Genomic DNA, 22,122 nt, shown 5'->3' on the forward strand with positions numbered 1-22,122 from the left:
CCTAGAGCTTGTGGGACACCATCACTGAGTTGGGGAAAGATGGGAGCTCCCAGGACCCTTCTAAGGACCCCAATACAAATTATTAGGATCTTGGAACTCAAGTGAACCAAGTAACACCAGACAGTACCAGCCTACACTGTTCCAAGCCATGTGCGTAGAGCAAAAGGCACAGCAAGACTTGGGTCTTTCTTCTGGTCGGAAGCATTGCTACAAAGGCCTTTCTTCACAGGTGTGCCCTGATTCTTTCTCTGCTTCTCCCTCCCCAGACTCCCAGAAAGCAAGATCACTTTGTCCAGTAGGCAACTGGACTGTTAACAAGTTAAGCGAAGAATAATGGAGACAGTGATTTGCACAAGGAAGAGATTCTCTGGCCACTTCTACCTTCTATTCTCCTGCCCCATTCCTCCTGGTGTTTGCTGGGTTTGCTGCTATTGCTCCTGCTTCCATACAGTCTCATTTTTCTCTTCCGGGTGCTTCTTCTGACTCAGCCTCCCAGTGGCCTGGAGATTTTGACGCTCGAAGCTGTCGGTCTTCTTTTCAGGTCTCATTAAAGGTTCAAAAGTTTAATAATTGATTTTAGAGGCACAGATTCAGAGATGGAGAACCCTATTAGAAGAAGTCAAGTCTTTCTCATCCCATGAGGCCAAGGAGAGTGCTCACCCTAGGGTTTTGTTAGGGTTTTTATTCCACTTGTGTTACTCACATGCAAGTTAAACATGTTCAGGTGTGTTGAGGGTTCTGCTCTTCTGGGAATCACATGAGCTATTAACTTGGACTGGGGTCTCCAGTGTGTAAGAGGACCACATTTTGTTTAGGTGTTAACATTAATGCTTTTAAATAAGAAATGGGAGAAGGCTTTCATTGAAAAGAGATTTTTTTTCAGTGAAGGAACTTAAAATTCTGAACATTTCCATATGAAATTCAGCTGCAGCATATCTGGATATAAATAATACAGTGAAATTTTCATGTCGTTAAGCATCACAGGAGTCCGACAACTTCTGCAAGGATTTGCATTTAATTCGTTTTTTTTTTAAATGTGTTAACTAAAAATAAAGTAATTTCAGGCATATGGAGTAACTAAGACAGTACGGAAATTTGCAATGGAAAATGTTTAACTCAGTAACTGTGTCTTGAAAAATCCCCAAGATTAACTTATAGGAAAAGGTCACCCAGGATGTAGGAGGGAGAAGACCTCTGGGACTTTGGGTTGACTTTCAGATACATCCCATTCTGTTTGATTGGCCCCATTGTAGTTCCGATTCTCCTTTCCTTTAGACAAGGTTAGAGAACCATTCCTGAAGCTAGAGATACCAGAGGTGTGGAGACAGGAAAAAGAAGAGAAGGGGCAGATGGAAGACAGGAAGACCTGTGCCCTTTTCCCCACTTTCCCCATCAGTCACTAGGGTTGCATCTCTCTTTTGGATGGTGCACTGAGCAGGCATCTAATCCAACAGTATCTTATCATTGTTTTAGTTGGCTTAGCTACCATTACACAGCAGTGTTAGCTTAAACAATGAAAATGTGTTTTCTTCCAGTTCTGGAGGCTGGAAAGTTGGTCCAAGTGCTGGAAGGTTCAGTGTCTATAGAGTATATGTTTCCCAGCTCAAAGATGGAAACTCTTCACTGTGTCCTCAAGTGAAGAAAAGGGCTGCTAGCATTGTGGCATCACCTTTAAAAGTCACTACACTGTCCATAAATGGGTGGTATGCACCCCTAAAATCCCAGCACTTGGGACATGGAAGCAGGAAAATCAGGAGTTCAAGGCTATCCTTAACAGCATAATGAGTCCAGCCTGGGCTATACAAGACTGCCACAAAGGAGAACAAAAGACTGTGATCTGAATCTTACATAGTCACTTTCTCAAGACTCCTCTTCCTAATTCCATCATTCAGGGAACCAACCACAGCAGAATGTCTCAGTTCTTTTAAAACAGGCCCAATAGTAAGATTCTGGGTCATACGATAACTTCCCTCCACACTTAAAAAAAATTTATTAGGTATTTTCCTCATTTACATTTCCAATGCTATCCCAAAAGTCCCCCATGCCCTCGCCCCCACTCCCCTACCCACCCACTCCCACTTCTTGGCCCTGCCATTCCCCTGTACTGAGGCATATAAAGTGTGCATGACCAATGGGCCTCTCTTTCCAGTGATGGCCGGCTAGGCCATCTTCTGATAAATATGCAGCTAGAGACACGAGCTCCAGGGAGTACTGGTTAGTTCATATTGTTGTTCCACCTATAGGGTTGCAGATCCCTTTAGTTCCTTGGATACTTCTCTAGCTCTTCCACTGGGGGCCCTGTGATCCATCCAATAGCTGACTGTGAGCATCCACTTCTGTGTTTGTAGGACCCGGCATAGTCTCACAAGAGACAGCTTTATCAGGGTGCTTTCAGCAAAAATCTTGCTAGTGTATGCAATGGTGTCTGCGTTTGGAAGCTGATTACGGGATGGATCCCCGGATATGGTAGTCTCTAGATGGTCCATCCTTTTGTCTCAGCTCCAAACTTTGTCTCTGTAACTCCTTCCATGGGTGTTTTGTTCCCAATTCTAAGAAGGGGCAAAGTGTCCACACTTTGGTCTTCATTCTTCTTGAGTTTCATGTGCTTTGTATCTTGTATCTTGAGTATTCTAAGTTTCTGGGCTAATATCCACTTATCAGTGAGTACATATCATGTGAGTTCTTTTGTGATTGGGTTACCTCACTCAGGATGATGCCCTCCAGGTCAATCCATTTGCCTAGGAATTTCATAAATTCATTCTTTTTAATAGCTGAGTAGTACTCCATTGTGTAAATGTACCACATTTTCTGTATCCATTCCTCTGTTGAGGGGCATCTGGGTTCTTTCCGGCTCCTGACTATTATAAATAAGGCTGCTATGAACATAGTGGAGTATGTGTCCTTCTTACCGGTTGGAACATCTTCTGGATATATGCCCAGGAGAGGTATTGCTGGATCCTCCGGTAGTACTATGTCCAATTTTCTGAGGAACCGCCAAACTGATTTCCAGAGTGGTTGTACAAGCTTGCAATCCCACCAACAATGGAGGAGTGTTCCTCTTTCTCCACATCCTTACCAGCATCTGCTGTCACCTGAATTTTTGATCTTAGCCATTCTGACTGGTGTGAGATGGAATCTCAGGGCTGTTTTGATTTGCATTTCCCTGATGATTAAGGATGCTGAAATTTCTTCAGGTGCTTCTCGGCCATTCAGTATTCCTCAGGTGAGAATTCTTTGTTTAGCTCTGAGCCCCATTTTTTAATGGGGTTATTTGATTTTCTGGAGTCCACTTTCTTCAGTTCTTTATATATATTGGATATTAGTCCCCTATCTGATTTAGGATAGGTAAAGATCCTTTCCCAATCTGTTGGTGGCCTTTTTGTCTTATTGATGGTGTCTTTTGCCTTACAGAAGCTTTGCAATTTTATGAGGTCCCATTTTCAATTCTCGATCTTACAGCACAAGCCATTGCTGTTATATTCAGGAATTTTTCCCCTGTACCCATATCTTCGAGGCTTTTCCCCACTTTCTCCTCTATAAGTTTTAGTGTTTCTGGTTTTATGTGGAGCTCCTTGATCCACTTAGATTTGACCTTAGTACAAGGAGATAGGAATGGATCAATTTGCATTCTTCTGCATGATAACCAACAGTTGTGCCAGCACCATTTGTTGAAAATGCTGTCTTTTTTCCACTGGATAGTAAGTCTTTAAAGACTTCTACCTGTTTGCTTATGTTTTCCTGTTTTTCTTTAAGGACTTGTAACTCTTTAGCAGTGTGCTCCTGTATTTCTTTAAGTGAGTTATTAAACTCCTTGATGTCCTCTACCATCATCATAAGATATGCTTTTAAATCCGGGTCTAGCTTTTCGGGTGTGTTGGGGTGCCCAGGACTGGGTGAGGTGGGAGTGCTGCGTTCTGATGATGGTGAGTGGTCTTGGCTTCTGTTTGTAAGATTCTTATGTTTGCCTCTAGCCATCTGGAAATCTCTGTAGTCAGTTGTTATAGTTGTCTCTGGTTAGAGCTTGTTCCTCTTGTGATTCTGTTAGTCTCTATCAGCAGACCTGGGAGACTAGCTCTCTCCTGGGATTCAGTTGTTAGAGCACTCTCTGCAGGCAAGCTCTCCTCTTGCAGGGAAGGTGCCCAGATATCTGGCGTTCGAACTTGCCTCCTGGCAGAAGTTGTGTTCCACTCACCAGAGGTCCTAAGATCCCTTGGAGAGTGCTCTGGGGACCTTGGGGGTGTCCGCAGACTCCGCGCCCAAGGTGACCCAGTGCTGGGGCCGACCGGAAGGGACTTGTGACCCTGGTCAGTCCGGGTTTTCTGCTTCCCCAGTTAATGCTGTCTCAGGTCCCATGCAATTGCACTGGAACAGAAGTTGTGTTCCACTCACCAGAGGTCCTAAGATCCTGTGGAGAGTGCTCTATGGACCTTGGGGGTGTCCGCAGACTCTGCACCCAAGGTGACCTAGTCCCCTTCAAATATTAAAGAACCAGTATTTTGATTTTCATTTAACAGATGAGGGAATGGAGGCTTAGGCAGTTTAGTCAATTTGGAAATGTAGCTAACAACAGAGCTGGGACCCATGCCCATAGCATTGAGCCTGGTGATCTTCAGTGATGCTTGTTTATTTATTGCCCATGCATGTTTATATGTGGGGGCACATGTGTCCTACGGCATGTGTGTGGAGGTCAGCAATTCAGCTGCAGGAGTTGGTTCTTTCCTTGCACTGTGTGAGTACCATAGCCTGAGTGAGTTTGGCAGACCTGGCCAGCCTTTATCTGCTAAACTGCCTCACCATCCCAAGCTGGCCATTTGGAGAAGAGGTTTGGCTAGTTCTTGAAAAATAGGATGCTGTCTTTTTTGTTGAGGGTAGAAGGGGGATTTGGCATGGATTTAAGCCTTGGAAATGTGAAAGGGCACTTTTTGTGTTCACATAGCGAGTGTAGTTAAGGACACCTAACAAATATGTAACACTATCTTTATCCTTTTATAACTCAAATTAACAGAAGAGGTAAAAGAGCTAGACTCCCCCAAAAAAGATCACAATTGAAAAGACAGAGGAAAATGTTTGCAGCTATAAGACATTGAGTCAATAAATTTGTGGTAAAAAGAACTCTTAAAAATGACTATTGAAACATTTGAACTGGACTAGATAGATGGGCAAGGGACACAAACAGATAACCCACAAAGAAAGAAACGGAAAGGGGAGAAATGTCCAACTTCCAGGACAATGTGAGATGTACAAATTTAAAACAACCAAGAAAGCATCCTTCAGACTAGCAACTGTTTCCCAGAGTAACAGTTGACTCTGGACAAGACTGGACTGAAAGATGTCTTTAGGACCTTCAAATCTCAGATGCCAAATGCTATAATTTCGCCCAGTGTTCAAATGTCTAAGACTATGGAGGACATTTCTCCCATCTGAGTACTAACCAGACCCAATCCTGCTTAGCTTCTGAGCTCAGGTGCATTCAGGGTGATATGGCCATAGATGACACTTCTTATCCAAACCACAACACTTATCCTAAACTCCAGAGTTCCCTACACTGTAACCACAAACCTCACTTTTGCACATGCCCAGTCTGTTATGTCTCTCCTCCATTTCAATACCTGGCAAGTCTTAACCAATTTTTTTTTTCTTTTAAGAGATCATTGTATGTCTTAAAGAGAGATCTCAAACTCTCTAGGTAGCTAAAGACGACCTTGATCTGAATCCCCTTCTTCCACATTCCAAGTGCTGGGATTATTGGTGTATATCACCAAGCCTGACTATGCAGTGCTGGGATGGATTCCAGGCCTTTGTGTGTGCTAGACAAGTTCTCTGCTAACTGAACTCTACCCCTGCCTTGCCTTTCAAAGACAAGTCCAAATATCTCTTCCATAAGAAAGCCTCCATTAACGATCCTCAAACAGAGATTGGCTATTCTTCTCTTTGATACTCAAAGGAGTTGTGTTTGCTCTCCAGGGTCTAGTCTGCTAAATGGATAGAACTAGAAAAGAGCATATTGAGCGAGGTAACCCAGACCTAGAAAGACAAATGCTCATGTTCTCACTCATCAGAGATTTCTAATTCCAAATCTTCACATGTGAGTATATATATCCTGGAGCAACCTCAGAAACCAGGAAAATAAAAAGGGACCATTGCTGAGGTGGGGATGGGGTGGTAGAAAAGTGAGTGAGAAGGTCCACATAATAATCTAACTGGGGGCTCCATGGGAAGGAGAGAGATAAATATAGAAGAAAGGAGGATGTAGCTAGCTTTAGGAATGTAATCTTATGGATATCTATCTATCTATACACACACTCACATATAGATAGATAGATAGATAGATAGATAGATAGATAGATAGATAGAGAAGACCTGTTGGCTCTATGTTGACCATGTTTGGACCTGTTGGAAACCTTTATGCATCCCACCATAGTCTCAAACTCTCTGGTAGCTGAGGATGATATTGAACTGCTGATCTTCCTGTTTCCATATTACAAGTGCTAGAATTGGTGTCTACCACCTTACCATTCAAAGATCCTTTCAACAAGAGGGGAACCATGCTTCATACTGAAAGCTTAGCCAACTACCCAGGGCTAATGTTGTCATGGATTTTGGAGGAGAGCCCACAACTGCTACTTTACTAAACAAGTAGAGTCCCTAACTACACTCTAAATATTTGTTCTTATACCAGCAGACAAGTGTAGCTCTTATCCCACATTCATGAAACTTCTCTTTGCAACAAACAAAGACCGTTCAATACACAGTAGCATAACCAATCAAAATGCAAAGTTGCAGAGCCCAGTCCTTACAGATACATCTCCAAAACTGCTCTGAACCTTGGACTCAGAAAACATTTCGGAAGAGGTGGCTGGAAGGTTGTAAGAGCCAGAGTTTTGTGAGACTGTGTATGCTAGTAATGTCAGAAGCTACACCCATAGAGTTTCATAGGCATGTCACCCAAACTTGAGCTGAGCAAGGATGACAATAGAAATCCTGAAGTGAATGGGATATCCTATCAGGCCTCAACCTTAGAAAAATAACTGCAGGCAACTGAGGAATGCTGAGAGAGGGAGACATACTCTTCTCTAGAGAAGGAACAAAATGATATAATCTCAAAAAAAACAAAAGAAGATCTGGAGGCTGAGGGTGAGAGAGCTGTAGTCCTGATACTCGCCATTGGTCTTGTTATTGTTTTGAGATGTGTTTTTACTATTTCATCTTATAGACTTGGAATTCCTCAGAAGAACTGGTGTCCCGTTCATCTTTGAAGATTCCAGGCTGAGTGCAGGTCAGGAGCACCCCGGCATTATTGGTGAGGTAGAGACCAAATGTGTCCCAGCACAGGAGACCTTTCCCTCCTCAATGGAAAATTGAGACAGTGTGGACAGAAGTGTAAGGTTTTCATGTTAGGCAACAGGTGGAACCAGTGACTAGAGATGACTGGCAGAAGAGAGAAGTGAACCCAAAGGCACAGGAGCTTCAAGAACCCAAGGGTCCTCTTGAGAAGCTTGGCTCCCATGTTGGACCAACGAGTGTAACCACTGGCCTTAAGTCACATATGTTGCTGTTTGTAATCCAGACCTGCTGTAGGACTGAGGTATGCATTCTGTAGGAAATGAATCTACCCATGGCTCCCGCTAAGGAATTTCTCTCAGCCCAAGGAAGCCACCTCTTTAAGTCCACACCTCTTCTCAAGAAAATTCCCTATCCAGTGATTTGCCAATGAGGGGAAAAACTAGTCTGGCCCCATTATCTTTAGGTTGGACAACTAATGCCCTGTCCAACATCCAGAGTACCACATGAGTCAACTGGGCCCGTTTTTCTTTTCTTTTCTTTTCTTTTCTTTTCTTTTCTTTTCTTTTCTTTTCTTTTCTTTTCTTTTCTTTTCCCTTCTTTTCTTTTCCTTTCTTTTCTTTTCTTGTATCTGCAATAACACTTAGCTTTGTCCCCTGCCCATTTCCAGCTCCTCTCTCAAGCAGGTATGTATTCCTACCCTAATCTCTCAGCAGTTCCTGGGTGTACATCTCCATTCCAGAGTGTTTCCAGAGAACTGAGACAGATGAGTGATGTCCCCATGCCTGCCTATGTTTCTAGCCCAGTGCTTTTTTCTAGTCAGGAAGATACTGTTGCACACAGCCACCACAGTGAACTCCACAGACCTGTGAAAATCCATCCACTGATCTGAACTTTTGTTGGTGGCCAATCATCTTCCGCTTTTTATTTGTGACTTGAGTAATAGTTTGGAAGCTGATAGCAGTTTCCAGGGTGCCACATGTATATTTGGGTGTCTTAATAAAGTATCCCATTATTACAAGGCAGGCAGTCCTTTCTGAGAAGTATTATTCTGGTGTGTACGGGCACATGTGCAGAGCTGCACACATATGTGTAGGTTACAGGACAGTTTTGTGGTGTCAGTTCCGCTTTCCCACCTGTATGTCTGTTCCATGGGTCAAACTCAGCCTACCAGGCCTCTTATCCTGAGCCATCTTGCCGGCCCTTAGCCGACTTCAAAGAACATTTGAGAACCACTAAATTGGTTCAGCAGGTACAAAAATTGTCCTGGAAGTTGAGACACCTGAGTTCTACAGAGCAGAAGGAAAGAATCAACTCCACCCCCCACCCCCCAGAGTGGTCCTCTGACCTCCACACCTGTGCCGTGGTATGTCTGATCCTCCTTCATATGCTCAGCTTCATCACACATACAATTACTTTTTTAAATGAACATTTGAACTCTCAGTGACACTGTGGTGATGCACACAGACATGTAACTCCAGCACTCAGCAAACAGATGTAGGAAGGTCTTGAACCAGCCTAAGTTACATACTGAAACTGAGTAAAACCAAAACTATGTCTAAGATATATCACAACCTTTAGAGAAAAATGACTGTCAAGAAGTGTTTCTATTCTTAGTTGAGCTGGGGAGATAAAATCTGTTTATTTCAGATCAGTGAGAAGCTGCAGTTTGGGAGAAGCAGGTTAAGTATGCTGGAGATATATTTTAAAGATTTATTTACCATATATATGTGTGTGTGTGTGTGTTGTCTTCATGTATATATTATACTATAATACTATATTCTAATATGCTATATTAGAATACAAATTCTAATACTATATACTAATTCTACATATATTATATGCTATATATGTTCTTGGTGCCCAAGGAGTTTAGAAGGTATTGGATTCCCTGGAACTGGAGTTAAGATGGCTGTGAGCCACCATGTTGTTGCTGGGAACCCAGTCCAGGTCCTCTGTAGGCACAAGTATTCTTAACTTCTGACACATCTCTCCAGCCCCATAGGCCAGGGTCGTAGTTGCTCATTTGAGACAGTGAAGGCTGAAAGGGTCAAGTGTACAACACTGAGGAGTTTGTCCCCAGTGGTTCCTTCCTGGCAACCCCCTGCCTTGCTTTGAAGAGGTGTGTGTCTGTGGTGCCCCACTGGGGGGTGAGCATAACCTACAGAAAGGGTGGTGAAGCTTCATTAGAAGGTGAGGGCTTCCTAACTTTCTCTCCTCTTTAGAGTCTCATGCTGGTCTATTGTCTCCAGCACATTCAGGGACCTTGCCTCTTGGTCCCAACACAACACCTTCTCTTGATAGAACCTAGTGGGGAAACCCCCACTCAATTCTCGATTCGGCGGGCACCCAAAGAATCACGACATGCATCCCACACAGGAGATAACGGATGTCAGCCACGAGACTCGAAAGCTAGGGGTTTTTATGGGGTAAGGGACTTAGGGGTGTGGAACTCAGCATAGCAACACACTATTGGGTTATTCAAACATCAGCAGAAAAATTACATGTACATGCAGGGTGTCAGAGTTCTGTGAGTTGTTGACTCAGTTCAGATAGCCCTGTTATGTCCTCACATTCCTCTTTATCTTTAAGGTTAAGCTGTTCCCAGGAATGTTTTAACTACGGGGCATACCTGGGTTTGTTTTTCTTTTTTCTCAGCCCCAAGCAGCCTCTAGGCTCACAAACAACCAGCAATTTCTGAGTACTTTATATGACTTACAGGTCTTGAAATTTCATCTTTCTTTCACTCTCTAGCATTTTCTTCACCTTCTATGTCTTTACACACACTCCTCTTCACATTGTAGAACGTTTTCCAGGTTCCTCAACTCATTATTTTATGGATTTGGTTTGTTAAGTTTATGGATTCACTCCTCAGGCAGACACTGTAATCAAGTCAAGACTGACTGTTAGAAGTCCTGACTGCCCTCTAAGCAGCTATATACAATATGCTGTGCTCTAAGTCAAGGAGGGCAACCTTAGATCTCTTCCAAACTGCAGAATAGTTGCCATTTTGCCAAGTCCTCTAAGAATTAGATGTGGATTCCAGCTCACCTTGCCAACTAAAACAGCATAAGATTTTACCAAAAAGCCACATTTTTTTTTCATTTTGGTAGAGAGTCACACAGACATTTAAAAGTGCTTAGAGACTGGGGTGGAGTAGGATGTCTACCCTCCCTGTTATATTTAGCAGAAGAACATTTCTTTGCCAAAGTCTGTTTCCAAAATCTCATCACTTTCGGAGAAAGTGAAACCCTGCCCCCAGAAGCAGCCTGTGGACGTTACTGCTCTCTGACTCATCCTCAAAGCTGGAACACCTAGATGGGCAGACTCAGTGTTACGATCCTGAATTAAGTCCCAGCGTGCTCCTACAGCATGGTGCAGCAGGAACTCACAGGCATGACTTAGATACATTTCAATAATTTCCAACTATGGGAATGCTTGTTTCATGTTCTTTTATTACCAACTTCTAAGAATGGAAGCTGGCCAAGACTGCACTATTAGCAGGCAGGGAGTAAGGTCTCAGAGTCTGAATTTAGCAGCGCTTGGCTCCATGGCTGACACTCTCTCCTCACTCTTTTCCATCACTGACCTTGGAAACTTTATTCGCCCTTGAGCACCCATGTGTTCCTGCTGTGTAAAATGCTTCTGCCTGGGTTCAGAGCCCCGGGCAGATGCCCAGCACTTTCACTGTCAACTGAGAGGGAATGAGAGAAAAGGTTATAATCAGCACATTCCAATGAAGATGCTACCGATGTTGAAAATGTTTGCATTTTAAAAGAAGAACCTGAAGAGTTTCACGTAAATTTCTAAGTAGGTCAGTCAACAGATCAGAAATAATATGTAAATATATGTATTTGTATATATACTTATATATGACATATATGATATATATATGCACACATATATGCATATATACATATATGTGTAACATGATCACACACACACACACACACACACACACACACACACATTTGATCATATTATTCCCCAGTTGGCTTCTCATTACACATTATATAAGTTGAGGTTCTTACACCGTGCCCCAGGGCTTACCAGCACCCAGGCAGATAGTCACCAAAGTCAAGGGCTCTATCACACTCCACTCTCTACTTTCATCAACATTTTATTGCTGTTCTGTTGTTCATTGTCTCTTCTACTAGGATGTTAACTCCACTGGTGGAGTGGAGGTGTTTTGTCTGCCTTAGCCACTTCCTATGCTGCACTCTGGTTCTATACCATTGTATCCACTAACGATTGTAAAGTGGGTGTTGTCAAAGGAGAAAGGTCTTAGTCTTTGTGAAAACAGGGTGAAGAGGAGGGAACTCAGGCTAGGGAACAGCTCTGGAGGCAAATTACCTCGTCCCTTCGCTCCTGCTTCTCACCCTTTGCTGGAGCTGTGTCTGAGGGCTGAGATGCTGTGTCTGCTCTCAGCAAGGGTGCTTGGAGGAGAGGGCTCAGTAAGCTGCTCTGCCAATCCTCGTGGCTGTGCTGTACTGCAGGACTCTGTTTGGGTCATGCACTTATGAAGCAATGGACTGATTGTGGTGAGGAGCTAGCAAAATCAGGAAGAAAGATCTCCTCACTACTGTTGAAAATATGAGTTGCTACATGCAGCTACTCCCACTAGTGGCTCAGCCTCCTGTGCCCCCTGCGCCCCAAGCTCATGCGCAATGCGCAGTGTCAGTACAGGCTGCCTACTCGAACCCACCGCAGCTAGAAGGAGCAGGTACTCACGGAAGTAACTGCCTGGACTCACTCTCCAGTCACTTTAACAAAATGCATCCTTGCGTTAATTGATGTACTTCTTCAGAGCTGCTTTTAACTCTCTTCCCTCCTATTTGGCTTTGTTGAGATGAGTTTTCCTATTCAACTGAGCAACCTGCTGTTACCATTGCTGAGACCAGGTTTTTCTTTTTCTTCTTTTCTTTTTACAAGCAATTGAGCAGAAATAACGGTTCCACAGCCTTCCTCTTCTTTGATGCCACGGGGAGATTTATTGACTTCAAAACTCTTTTCACGCATTTCTTATCCCTTTTCCTCAGAGTTTCACAGACTACATAAGGAAGCTGTTCTCTCTCCCCTCACTTTATAGATTAAAAAATTCTTGGCTCAAACTGAAGAAAAAAAAAAGGCTTTCCTCTTATGAGAATTTTTCTCCTTTCCTTGAATGCCTCTTAGCGAAAGTTTTTTACACATGCAAACAAAGTTAAACAATGAAAGGAAAGAAATGACTCTGTGAGTTCACAATATTTATAGCTACTATTCATGTTTCTGCAAACACCTCTTGATAAGAAGATACATAATATGAATGCATAATACATGTGTTTACAGCCTTTTGTCCCAAAGATTATTAGGCATATTTTCCTGTTAATAAATATACTTCTCATATATATATATTTCAAAACAGGTCTAGGATACAGTTTAAGGTTTGTACCATGATTTATGATGAATTTTCTGTCGGTCATTTAGATAATTTCTAGAGTCTTTGTGATTAAAACCAATATTGTGGTGAGAATGCCTGCAGCTGAATCAGGTACACATTCTCCTTTATTTATTCCAGTCCATTCTTGGAGTTAGAATTGCTGGCTCACACATTTAAGGTCTTTTGATCCATGATGCTAAATAGACAGTTTGTATTCCCACTAGCAGCCCCCTTTCATCTGTATTCTTCTACTCTGGATATTATCATTTTACAGCTTTTTTTTCTTTCATTTTATGGGTAAGCCTGGTATCCTGTTGTTTAATGTACCTTTCATGCATGAATGCTTAGGTTGGGTATCTTTTTATTTTTGGCCCCTGGAATTTTGCCTTTCCCCTCGTGTCCTTGCCTATTTTTCTGGCTGAGAATCAAGACCTCAATATGAACCCCTACTGTTTCCCCTCAGGCCACCAGTGTTGTCATTTCTGCTTGTGACAGTCAATGCTTGAGATGCTCTGTTGCGTCACAGCCTCCTGCTCACTCCGACCACATCTGAGAACTAGCCGGGACAAATCCTGGAGTCCATACTGTAGAGGGAGTTGAGGCATGTTGAGATGGAGGGACTTGCTGTGGACAGATCCCTAAGCCATGACCATTTTGTACAATGCTCCCTCAGGAGTCTTCTAGGAAAACAATCTAATAAGCTAATCACACTGATGTTTAATGACTCTCATAACTTATTATCTTTGCCAGAGTTATTTGCATTTAAATAGAGAAACCTGAGGCAATCGTTACTTAATGTGCCCTGTCAAGCCAGGGAAAAGAACTATTTTAGGGCCTGGAGTCTTCCTGCACGTTAAATCACACCATGGAAGCCTACCTGCTCCACCTATGGGTGGTCCTGGCACTTCTCAACCTGGGTTGATATGAACATGCACACTATAAAACAAGAGGGAATCAGACATTGTCCCCTTCTGGGTTTTTCTCTACTTTTCTCATTTTTTTTGTCTTCTCTGCTTAGAAATGTGTTTTTCTATTTCCTTCACAGAATTAGTAGAAGCCACTATTCCCTTTTCCCCAATGCTAGTGATTTACCAGGCACCACGGCATTTCTCAGAAGTGTGCTCTAAACTTACAGAAGAACAATAGTTGGTGAGCTGGAAAGCCCCATAGCTTCTCCCTGAACTTGTGCTTCAATCGAGTTACGGCTCCCCACAGACCTTATATGTAGATCTACCATGGCCCCAGATTGGAGTGTCTCTGTGATAGAGGTACAGACCTGAGTCTCAAGGTACTCACTGAGATCTCTAAGCCCCCCATGTCCCGTGACAAAGAATTGGACAGGACTAGAAACAGAAATAGAAACAGGCTATTAAGAAAGAGAAGAAGCACTTCAGGAATGGGAGTGGGCTTGTGGGCTGGATGAGTGGGCTTGTGGGCTGGGGAGTGGGCTTGTGGGCTGGGGAGTGGGCTTGTGGGATGGGGAGTGGGCTTGTGGGATGGGGAGTGGGCTTGTGGGATGGGGAGTGGGCTTGTGGGATGGGGAGTGGGCTTGTGGGATGGGGAGTGGGCTTGTGGGATGGATGAGTGGGCTTGTGGGCTGGGGAGTGGGTTTGTGGGATGGGGGAGTGGGTTTGTGAACATGTACACAAAATACCCTGGGCAGAATGTCAGCACATGGCACGTTTTCACCACCTGCTCTTTTTTTTTTTGTTGTTGCATGTAGTCCAGGTGGAGAAAGATTTCTAGTCTTTCTTTGACAACTAGCTTCTTTCTTTTTAAAAACAATTGGTTGCACATTTATTCTTTCATTTGTGTGCATGTGTATACATGCACACATGTGCGCACACACACATATACCACATCAAACACTGCAGGACATCTCTCCTTCCACCTTGTGGATCAGACTTGGCAGTATTTTAAACTCACTGAACCATTTCCCTGGCCCTCAATACCTTCTTTCATATACTAGTCTTGGTATGTCTCTTTCTGGTCCCTACTTTCTGACTACAACTGCTCCCTAAAAGCTGCAGTCCTGAAAGTCATTTTTGGAGAAGAGGAGGAGAGGAGGAGAGTGGTCGATCTTTTATAACTTCCAAGCTGATGAGGCTGTAACCTCACAGAAGAACCATATTTTGTAACTTGTTTGGGGCAATTGATCAACCCTAAAACAATAGAGTTCATAAATTCATTATCACGCACAAACCACAAACAAACAAACAAACAAACAAACAAACAACAAATACATAGTCTAACCTTACTAGGAAAAAGTGTCATCATGAAGGGGATAGCTTTTATCATTAAAAAAATACAAAATGCTTAGATAAATAGGTACTTTGTTAGAACAAAATGTACTTCTTCAAATTTATTCAATCAGAATTTGTGTAGGACAACATCATGGTTTTTAAATACTTGTAGTTTCAAAAATGCTTCTTCCTTTAAAGGTGTGTGTGTGTGTGTGTGTGTGTGTGTGTGTGTGTGTGTGTGTGTTGCTAGAGATTGGACCTAGGAGTTCTTGCATCACTGGTGCAATAATTCTTTCTTTATTGAATTTTTGTCATTCTTAAAAGCACAGAGCATATTCATCAAGAAACCTAGGAGATTGTGCAATCCAGGATCAAGTCAAGCCCAGCCCTGTAACTTTCAATAACCTCTCATTACCTAGCACCAGTAGTAACATCAGTGGTGGTCATGGAGGGAGCTTTGCTTTGGAGCAGAAACACTCCAAACCTCAAGATGGTACAAAGTGGGGGAGGGGGGCCTCATAAATAAAGATGGAATAGTTATCATGTCTTAAGAACACAATAGCAACTTTATATTTACAGATTTTCTTCCAAGTAATAAGCAAAGTACCACGTTTTCTCTTCTTTGCATAGATTCTTTCCACATAGTATAACTATCAAGTACAACTATATTATTTTCTCTCTCTAATTCTTTATATTAGGAGTACTGTGTTTCCCAGTGCATGTACATTAGACACTAGGATAATGGAGGAAATATGGCTTTTTTGGGGAGCATGGCAGACATTTTTCTCTATGTTGACTCTCCTCTGTGTGGAATGTACACATGATCTTCCTGGCCATTAGAACAAGTGACTCAGCAGAGGAGTTATAGGACCACTTGGGAGTCTCTCATCATTCCCGAGTCCCATAGGACATAGCAGAGCTAGGGACAAGGGGCAAAAGTATTTCTGTCTTTTAGCCCCCTATGTCCTCATTAATATTAGCCTCTAAGTACAGTTACCAAACCCAGAAGGTCAGCTATGCTAGTATTGAAGAAGAGCTTGGGTGTAAGATACATCTATTTTATTTTTGTCTCTTGCAAATCAGATCTATCTAGGAGAAAATATTGAAGTTTAAATTGTCAGTTACTGGTCATTATTTTTTAAAGCAGTTTACTTAAGATACTTGGTGGCACATTACAAGGCCAAGTTATTTTTTTTTAATTTGGGCATTTAATTTGATCTGATTAAAGGGAATACATTTGTGAAACAAATTAAAAGGAATAAAAAGAGGGTAACAATTAGAAGCTCAGAAGATGGAAGTCACCTTAGTAATTAGAGCTAAGTTTTTCGTGGCTGGGAAGCCGCATGAGCATGCGCTGCTCAGTTCTAGAGTTATTCTCCCTGGCGAGAACAAAAGCCCAAAAGCTTGCTGGGAACTGGGGCAGCATGCTGAACCCAACGCTACAGTTAGCTTAGCCAAGGGGGACTTATTTTGCTGAGAGGCAAATGTAGGGCACACAAGGAGACTTGAATGGTGGGGGTTAAGATTTAAGAAAACAAACAAACAGCAACAGAAAGAAAACAACAAAAAGTATGATTGCCTTTTTAGATAGGTCTTGTCTGTTTATTTGTTTTTGTAAGAATCTGGGGTGGTCAGGAAGAAATCCAAAAAGAAAGAGCCACTTATTTTTGCCACAGTGTTAAAGGTTCATGGCTGCAGAAGAATCTGCAAGACCCAGTTGGTATATTATGTAAATTAACTGTCTTAAAACCACAAGGTGACATCGTGGGGTGTGATCTACTAGTCTGATATAGGAGATGTATTGACGTCATCACAAGCAGATGGGGACACACATGAAAACATATATATCGTGTCTTAAATAGCTAAGTTCCAAACATAGGTGAAAAAAAATGATCTGTCTTAGTTTCTGTTCTGTTGCTGTGAGGAGACCCCATGACTGAGGCAACTCTTAACAGGAAAAGCATTTAACCGGAGGCTTGCTCACAGTTTTAGAGGGTTGGTCCATTATCATCGTGGTGGGAAGCAGACAGTGCCTCGTTCTGGGAACAGTAGCTGTGAGTTTTATTTCCTCTTCCACAGGCAGCAGTTCATCAACTGGAGACTAAATGTGCAAATATATGTGTAAGAGGCCACTTTTATTCAAACTGCTACATTAACAGTAGCAGATAAAAATTCCGTTTAAACTCTCAAAAGTTGACCAATTTAAGTTCTGTTATAACAAGCAGGTAGAAACTGCTGTTGTTAAAAGTTTTCAGTTTGTTTCATGCAGGTTCATGAGGTAATTGAAGCAGGACAAAATTTTTGGCATTTTCATTTTTAAGCATATTAACTACTCAGGGAAGGCTGAAAGCATAAAGCTAAGTCATCGTCCCAGTCTTTGCATTCTAGGAATAGTAGAGCCCCGCAGACTCTATAAAACAGAGTCCCCAGATGAGGGCCACTGTCCCTGAGGATGAGGTCATACCCAAAGCAGAAGCCCGAAGTAGATGTTTCTGAATGTGTCATGTGATGCAGACTCATGTGTGTGTTTGTTTGTTTTTGCTGAGGCAAGACCCATGGGAGGACACATGATGTTTGGAGAGAGTATAAATAGGGCTCATCTGACAGTGATAACACGCTTGCATAGCTAGCCTTGCAATGCTTCGGTGGTCTCTAGTCTTCACTGACCTTTGCTCCATTGAGAGAGGTATTGCAGAGAACTCCTGGCATCATTCCAGCTGATTCTGGTCAATCCCGCTGATTCATGCCAATTCATCAGAGGCCTGGCTGTTTATGTTGGATTGTGTCACCTCTGCTGTTTGCTATCCTGACACTACTGACCTGGACAGACAGACAATGGAGGCTGAAATGTCCTAAACCATACCCCTCCTTCTATTTACCATCTTTTCTCCCCTACCTTCTGATGGTGGGCTAGATGGGGGGTGGGAGAGTAAAAGTATTTGGGAACCCATTATTAAAAGTAGGTTTTAAAAAATCTTAACCTACAAAAGCCACTATGTCCCCCCTCCCTACAAAAAATTTAAATTGGACAAGCAGGATCAGAACCTTGAAAAGCCTGTTTTTGGAAGTGGGGAGCACAGGTAGAGAGGCAATGATTTTTATCTTAATGCTATAAATCTAAGTTAAAGTTCATCTTAAAAGCAAGATAATAGTTATTAGTGTTGTCTTAAGACAATACAGACATTTTATTACATGCAGATAAGCTTACCTACATTTTGAATGTTACTGCTTACTGGAATTATATCTCCTATAACCAATCTCTCACTATGAAAAGGAAATTTAACACGAAGATACTTGGCATTTATATCTATCATCACAGCTTTAATAAAATTTTGTACTTAACTTTTGTTTTTAAAGAATCCTTCTGGAAAAAAAAAAGAACTCCATCACAAATAGCATGATCAAGTTTTGTTTTTAAGATTTACTTTTTTAAAATGATGCGTATGTTTGTGGGTATGTGTGTGTATGTTTGAGTTCTCATGGAGGTCAGAAGAGTGTAGAAGTTAGTTCAAGTTCTTTCTCCTAGCCTCATTCTTCCAGAAACAAGACTCAGACTAAAAATTATTTACAAATACCTTGGCTGTGTAGCTAGGCTCCTCTCTGACTAGAATCATAACTTAAGATAACCCATTTATTTTAACCTACATTCTCTATCATCTTTGGAAGAGTTTTCTGTAAGTCTACTTTTGGTACTATGTGTGGAATTGACACACTAATAAAGGAAACTTGCAGCTTGGTGTAGATGGCTACACTACAGTATTGTAGATATCCCCTTCTTGTAAAAACATAAAAATTGATCCATAGTCAGTTATCCATCATCTGGTGATTGCAAGAAGAAAGATTAATACATAGCCATAGTTGTGTTATCCCAGGGTAGATTAATCACATACAAGGTTAGAAAGGGCTGGGACTGCTCTCAGATATCCAGGGGAAAATAATCATGCTACCGTGTGTGTGTGTGTGTGTGTGTGTAAAACTATGTGCAGGTTGTGTATGTATGTGTGTGTGTATGTGTAACTGTGTATATGTGAGTTGTGTGTGTGTACTCATTAGATCCCTGAAACAAAACACATAAATTAATGGGTTGGTTTACCTGAATTGCGACCAATACTGACTCATCTTGGACCTAGTCACACTCCACACACAGCAGGACACGTAGTTATGAGGGCCTGTGTATCTCTGAAGAAAACATGTCAGAGGTTAGAATGACAGCCATATACAAATCACATTTTTTTGTAACAGAAAAAAATTTCAAGTAAGAAAGGAACTAATTTCTTCAATCTTGGCACTTGGGAGGCAGAGGCAGGAGGACTGTAGCAAATTGGAGGCCAAACTGAGTGAGTTCCAGGCCAGTTTGGGCTAACTAGTGAGACCTGTCTCAGAAACCCAACCAGCTAACCAATTAACCAAGCAACCAGCCAGCCAAATAACAATAGAAAACAAAATAAAATGTCTCAAATGAGTAAACAACATTAAAACTAAACTAAACTAATAATAGTAATAATAACAGTAATAGTAATAATAACAATAAATAAGGAAGTCACATACTATTACTCAGAGAAAGGCATGTTCCACCCACAGGACTCTGCTTCTTAGAGTCTTGAGCTGTTTCACATCTGTGCGCACAGTAGCAGGCTGGACCTTAGGCTCATGGCAGGCAGCTGCTCCTGCTGGAATCAGAACTACACTTTCCTCCCATTCTGTCAGAAACAATGTGTTATTTTGGTAACTCTTTATTCCCCACACTGAAGCTCCCATGTAATTATCGAGTGCAATTCGGTACTCCATGCTATATAATTACTCAGTTGTCTGACTCTGGACTCTATGAAAATAAATGATCGTGAGAGTCGGTGGTGAAAAGCCAAGCTTTCTACTCACCTGACACTGAGTCAGAATCAAACAAAACAAAATGGAAACACTTTGTTTTTTCTTCTATCTGCTATAGACATGAAAGCAAGCAGAGCAAACTGGTTGGACTGACTTCTCTTGGTTTAAGCTGAAGCTTTGCGTTCTGGCGTGTGAGACCATCCAAACAAAATCTCTAAATGTCATGAAGGATGAAGTGATGGACAGATCAGAGTCCAAATACATTCCATAAGTACAACTTAACTAATGAGTGCACGGGGTAATTGTGAGGTCCTGCTTCACCTCTGCTGCAGAGTCATTCTTCTGGACAGAGAAGAGATGAGAAGAACAAAGTGTATGAAGGCAGAGCAAAAGCTTTGCTCCTTATAGACACCTATATTTGCCTGAATTCTTTGATTAAAAGTGACAGAAACTCAATTTCAGCCATTTTAAGCAAAGAATTGGATTTATTGGTAAGCAACTGGGCTATCCCTGAGATAAAGATGAACTGCAAGGATACATTAATATTCAGAGGCTGGAGAAATTTGATGGTAGCAAGGCACTATTGTCTCCAGGCATTTCTCACTTCTGTTTCTTTTTTGGTCTTGGCTCCCTTCTTTTGGGTACCTTCTCAACATGGCATGTTGTGATCCTTCCTAATGGAAACCCTGTGATTCCATCTCTCTGTCTTCTAGTAAAGAAATAAGAAAGTCTTCCATGTCAGGTTCCATTTAAGAAAAAAAATGGCTGGGCAGTGGTGGCACACCTTTAATCCCTCCCAACTTTCAGGAGGCAGAGGCAGGAAGATCTCAGAACAGTCAGGGATACACAGAGAAGCCTGTCTCGAAAAACAAACAAACAAACAAACAAACAAACAACGATAACAACGACAAAAGTAACATCAACACCCCATAAACTCTGTAACCTGGGTCTAGGTACCTCTCAACACCCACAATAGTCTTGAAGGTTAAAGATAATAAGACTGGGTTATCCTGGGTCCTATACCCTATACCTACATAGGGAGGAAGGTTTCTGACCAGGGCTGAGGGAAGAACATTGGACCAGTGATAATGGCCAGAGCTTCCAAATCAACTTTGCATAAGCTTAAAAGATTTGGGGTCCAAGAAAATAACTCAGAGTAAACCAAGTGAGAATATTTTATGTTGAATTTCAGAATTCAGATTTCTGTTTGTGAAACTGATATTCCCTCTCATTAACTAGGACTCTTTATTCTGTAGCGAGGTCTTGTAGAAATGTTTAAGAATTATCTTCAAGTTTGCGTTCAGAGGAGAGCTGATATCAAATCCTATGAGTAACAGCAGAGAATGGTAGTGAGGACAGTCAGAGGCTTAGAAGGTCAAACTGTTGCTCAGTGATGACTCAAGCCAAACAGCTAGCCAGGGAAATGAGAACATGGGCTATATCCCATATACAGACAGAAGTCTTAGAAAGGGGGATCCATGCCTTGCCTCCTTTGCCTCTAAGACCATTTTGAAGGGAATTGTATCTTTCTATAGATAGACAGACTGATAAAACACATGCCAAATGATGCTCTATTTTCTGAAGCAGTCACAAGTTGAGAATAGGACTAAGCACCAAATTTTGCATTTGTTCCTTTGGTTCATGAGCACAGTACAGTGGCTCATTTTCTCAGAAATCAAAGTCCTCTGGAAGCCAATCTCATATGCTGTGTCTGTATTAGACAGAGCCCAGGGGATAAGGAGAGTAGGAGAAGAAGGGGCTGTCTGCATCAGTTGGCCACTGAGGGGCAGTGGGCTGCACACAGACAGCCTGGTCTCCAGTCGAGCATAGGTCTGGAAACTCGGAGACCCAATGGGTTGTGATTTCCACCTACATGGGATGTAAGGTGTTCGACCATGTCTCCTGGATCCCTGGCTCCTGTTGAAGTTACCAACCCCACAGCCCCCACAGGAGAGGTTTGTGGCTATCAGTCACACAGGAGCAGCACCAAGCCTTCCCACATGCAAATAAGGTTTCCCCCAAACTCTCAGTCCAAGCCGATGAGAGGTAACTGCTGTTGAACCCTGAACCACCCCCAAAACTGTATATAAATCCTATCCAGGGAATTAAAGGTGTGCGAAAACTACTTAGAAGTCTTATGAGTCTTTTGTTCCAAGGGCTGTAACACTTGGGAAGAGATCTCTCCCGAAGAGCCACCTGAGGTCCCGCCTCATTCCTTGCAGGATAACTAACTAGCTTCTTGTTGGCCCAGCCTGACCCAACACAATACAGAGCTGCTTGGAGTTACTGAGCAAGCTGGAAGACACAGCGGAGACTTTGTCTCTATGCCTACACTTGCTTCCTTCCCCTGGA

General features: G+C 42.2%; 2 long non-coding RNA genes across 4 annotated transcripts in view; one reads left to right on the plus strand and one right to left on the minus strand.

Moving 5' to 3' along the window:
- The window catches only part of Gm33632, a 55,125-nt gene extending 33,232 nt beyond the window's left edge, over positions 1-21,893 (plus strand). Inside the window, exons 3-4 of one of the 2 annotated variants that reach the window (XR_879042.2) lie at positions 7,214-7,276; positions 19,889-21,893. This is a non-coding gene — a long non-coding RNA (predicted gene, 33632). The remainder of the gene's footprint in view (positions 1-7,213; positions 7,277-19,888) is intronic. The other variant, XR_387858.2, reaches the window with a different exon arrangement.
- Positions 16,547-19,737, minus strand: Gm33577. 2 transcript variants are annotated; one of them, XR_879041.1, is made up of 4 exons: positions 19,492-19,737; positions 19,037-19,122; positions 17,611-17,763; positions 16,547-17,044 (listed from the first exon to the last, which is right to left on the minus strand). It is a non-coding gene; the product is annotated as a predicted gene, 33577 (long non-coding RNA). The 2 variants fall into 2 exon arrangements; XR_387857.1 differs by lacking the exons at positions 16,547-17,044; positions 17,611-17,763 and adding an exon at positions 18,044-18,307.
- Positions 21,894-22,122: the final 229 nt, after the last annotated feature.

The sequence above is a fragment of the Mus musculus genome, chromosome 8 (assembly GCF_000001635.26).
Source record: "Mus musculus strain C57BL/6J chromosome 8, GRCm38.p6 C57BL/6J".
Taxonomy (NCBI): domain Eukaryota; kingdom Metazoa; phylum Chordata; class Mammalia; order Rodentia; family Muridae; genus Mus; species Mus musculus.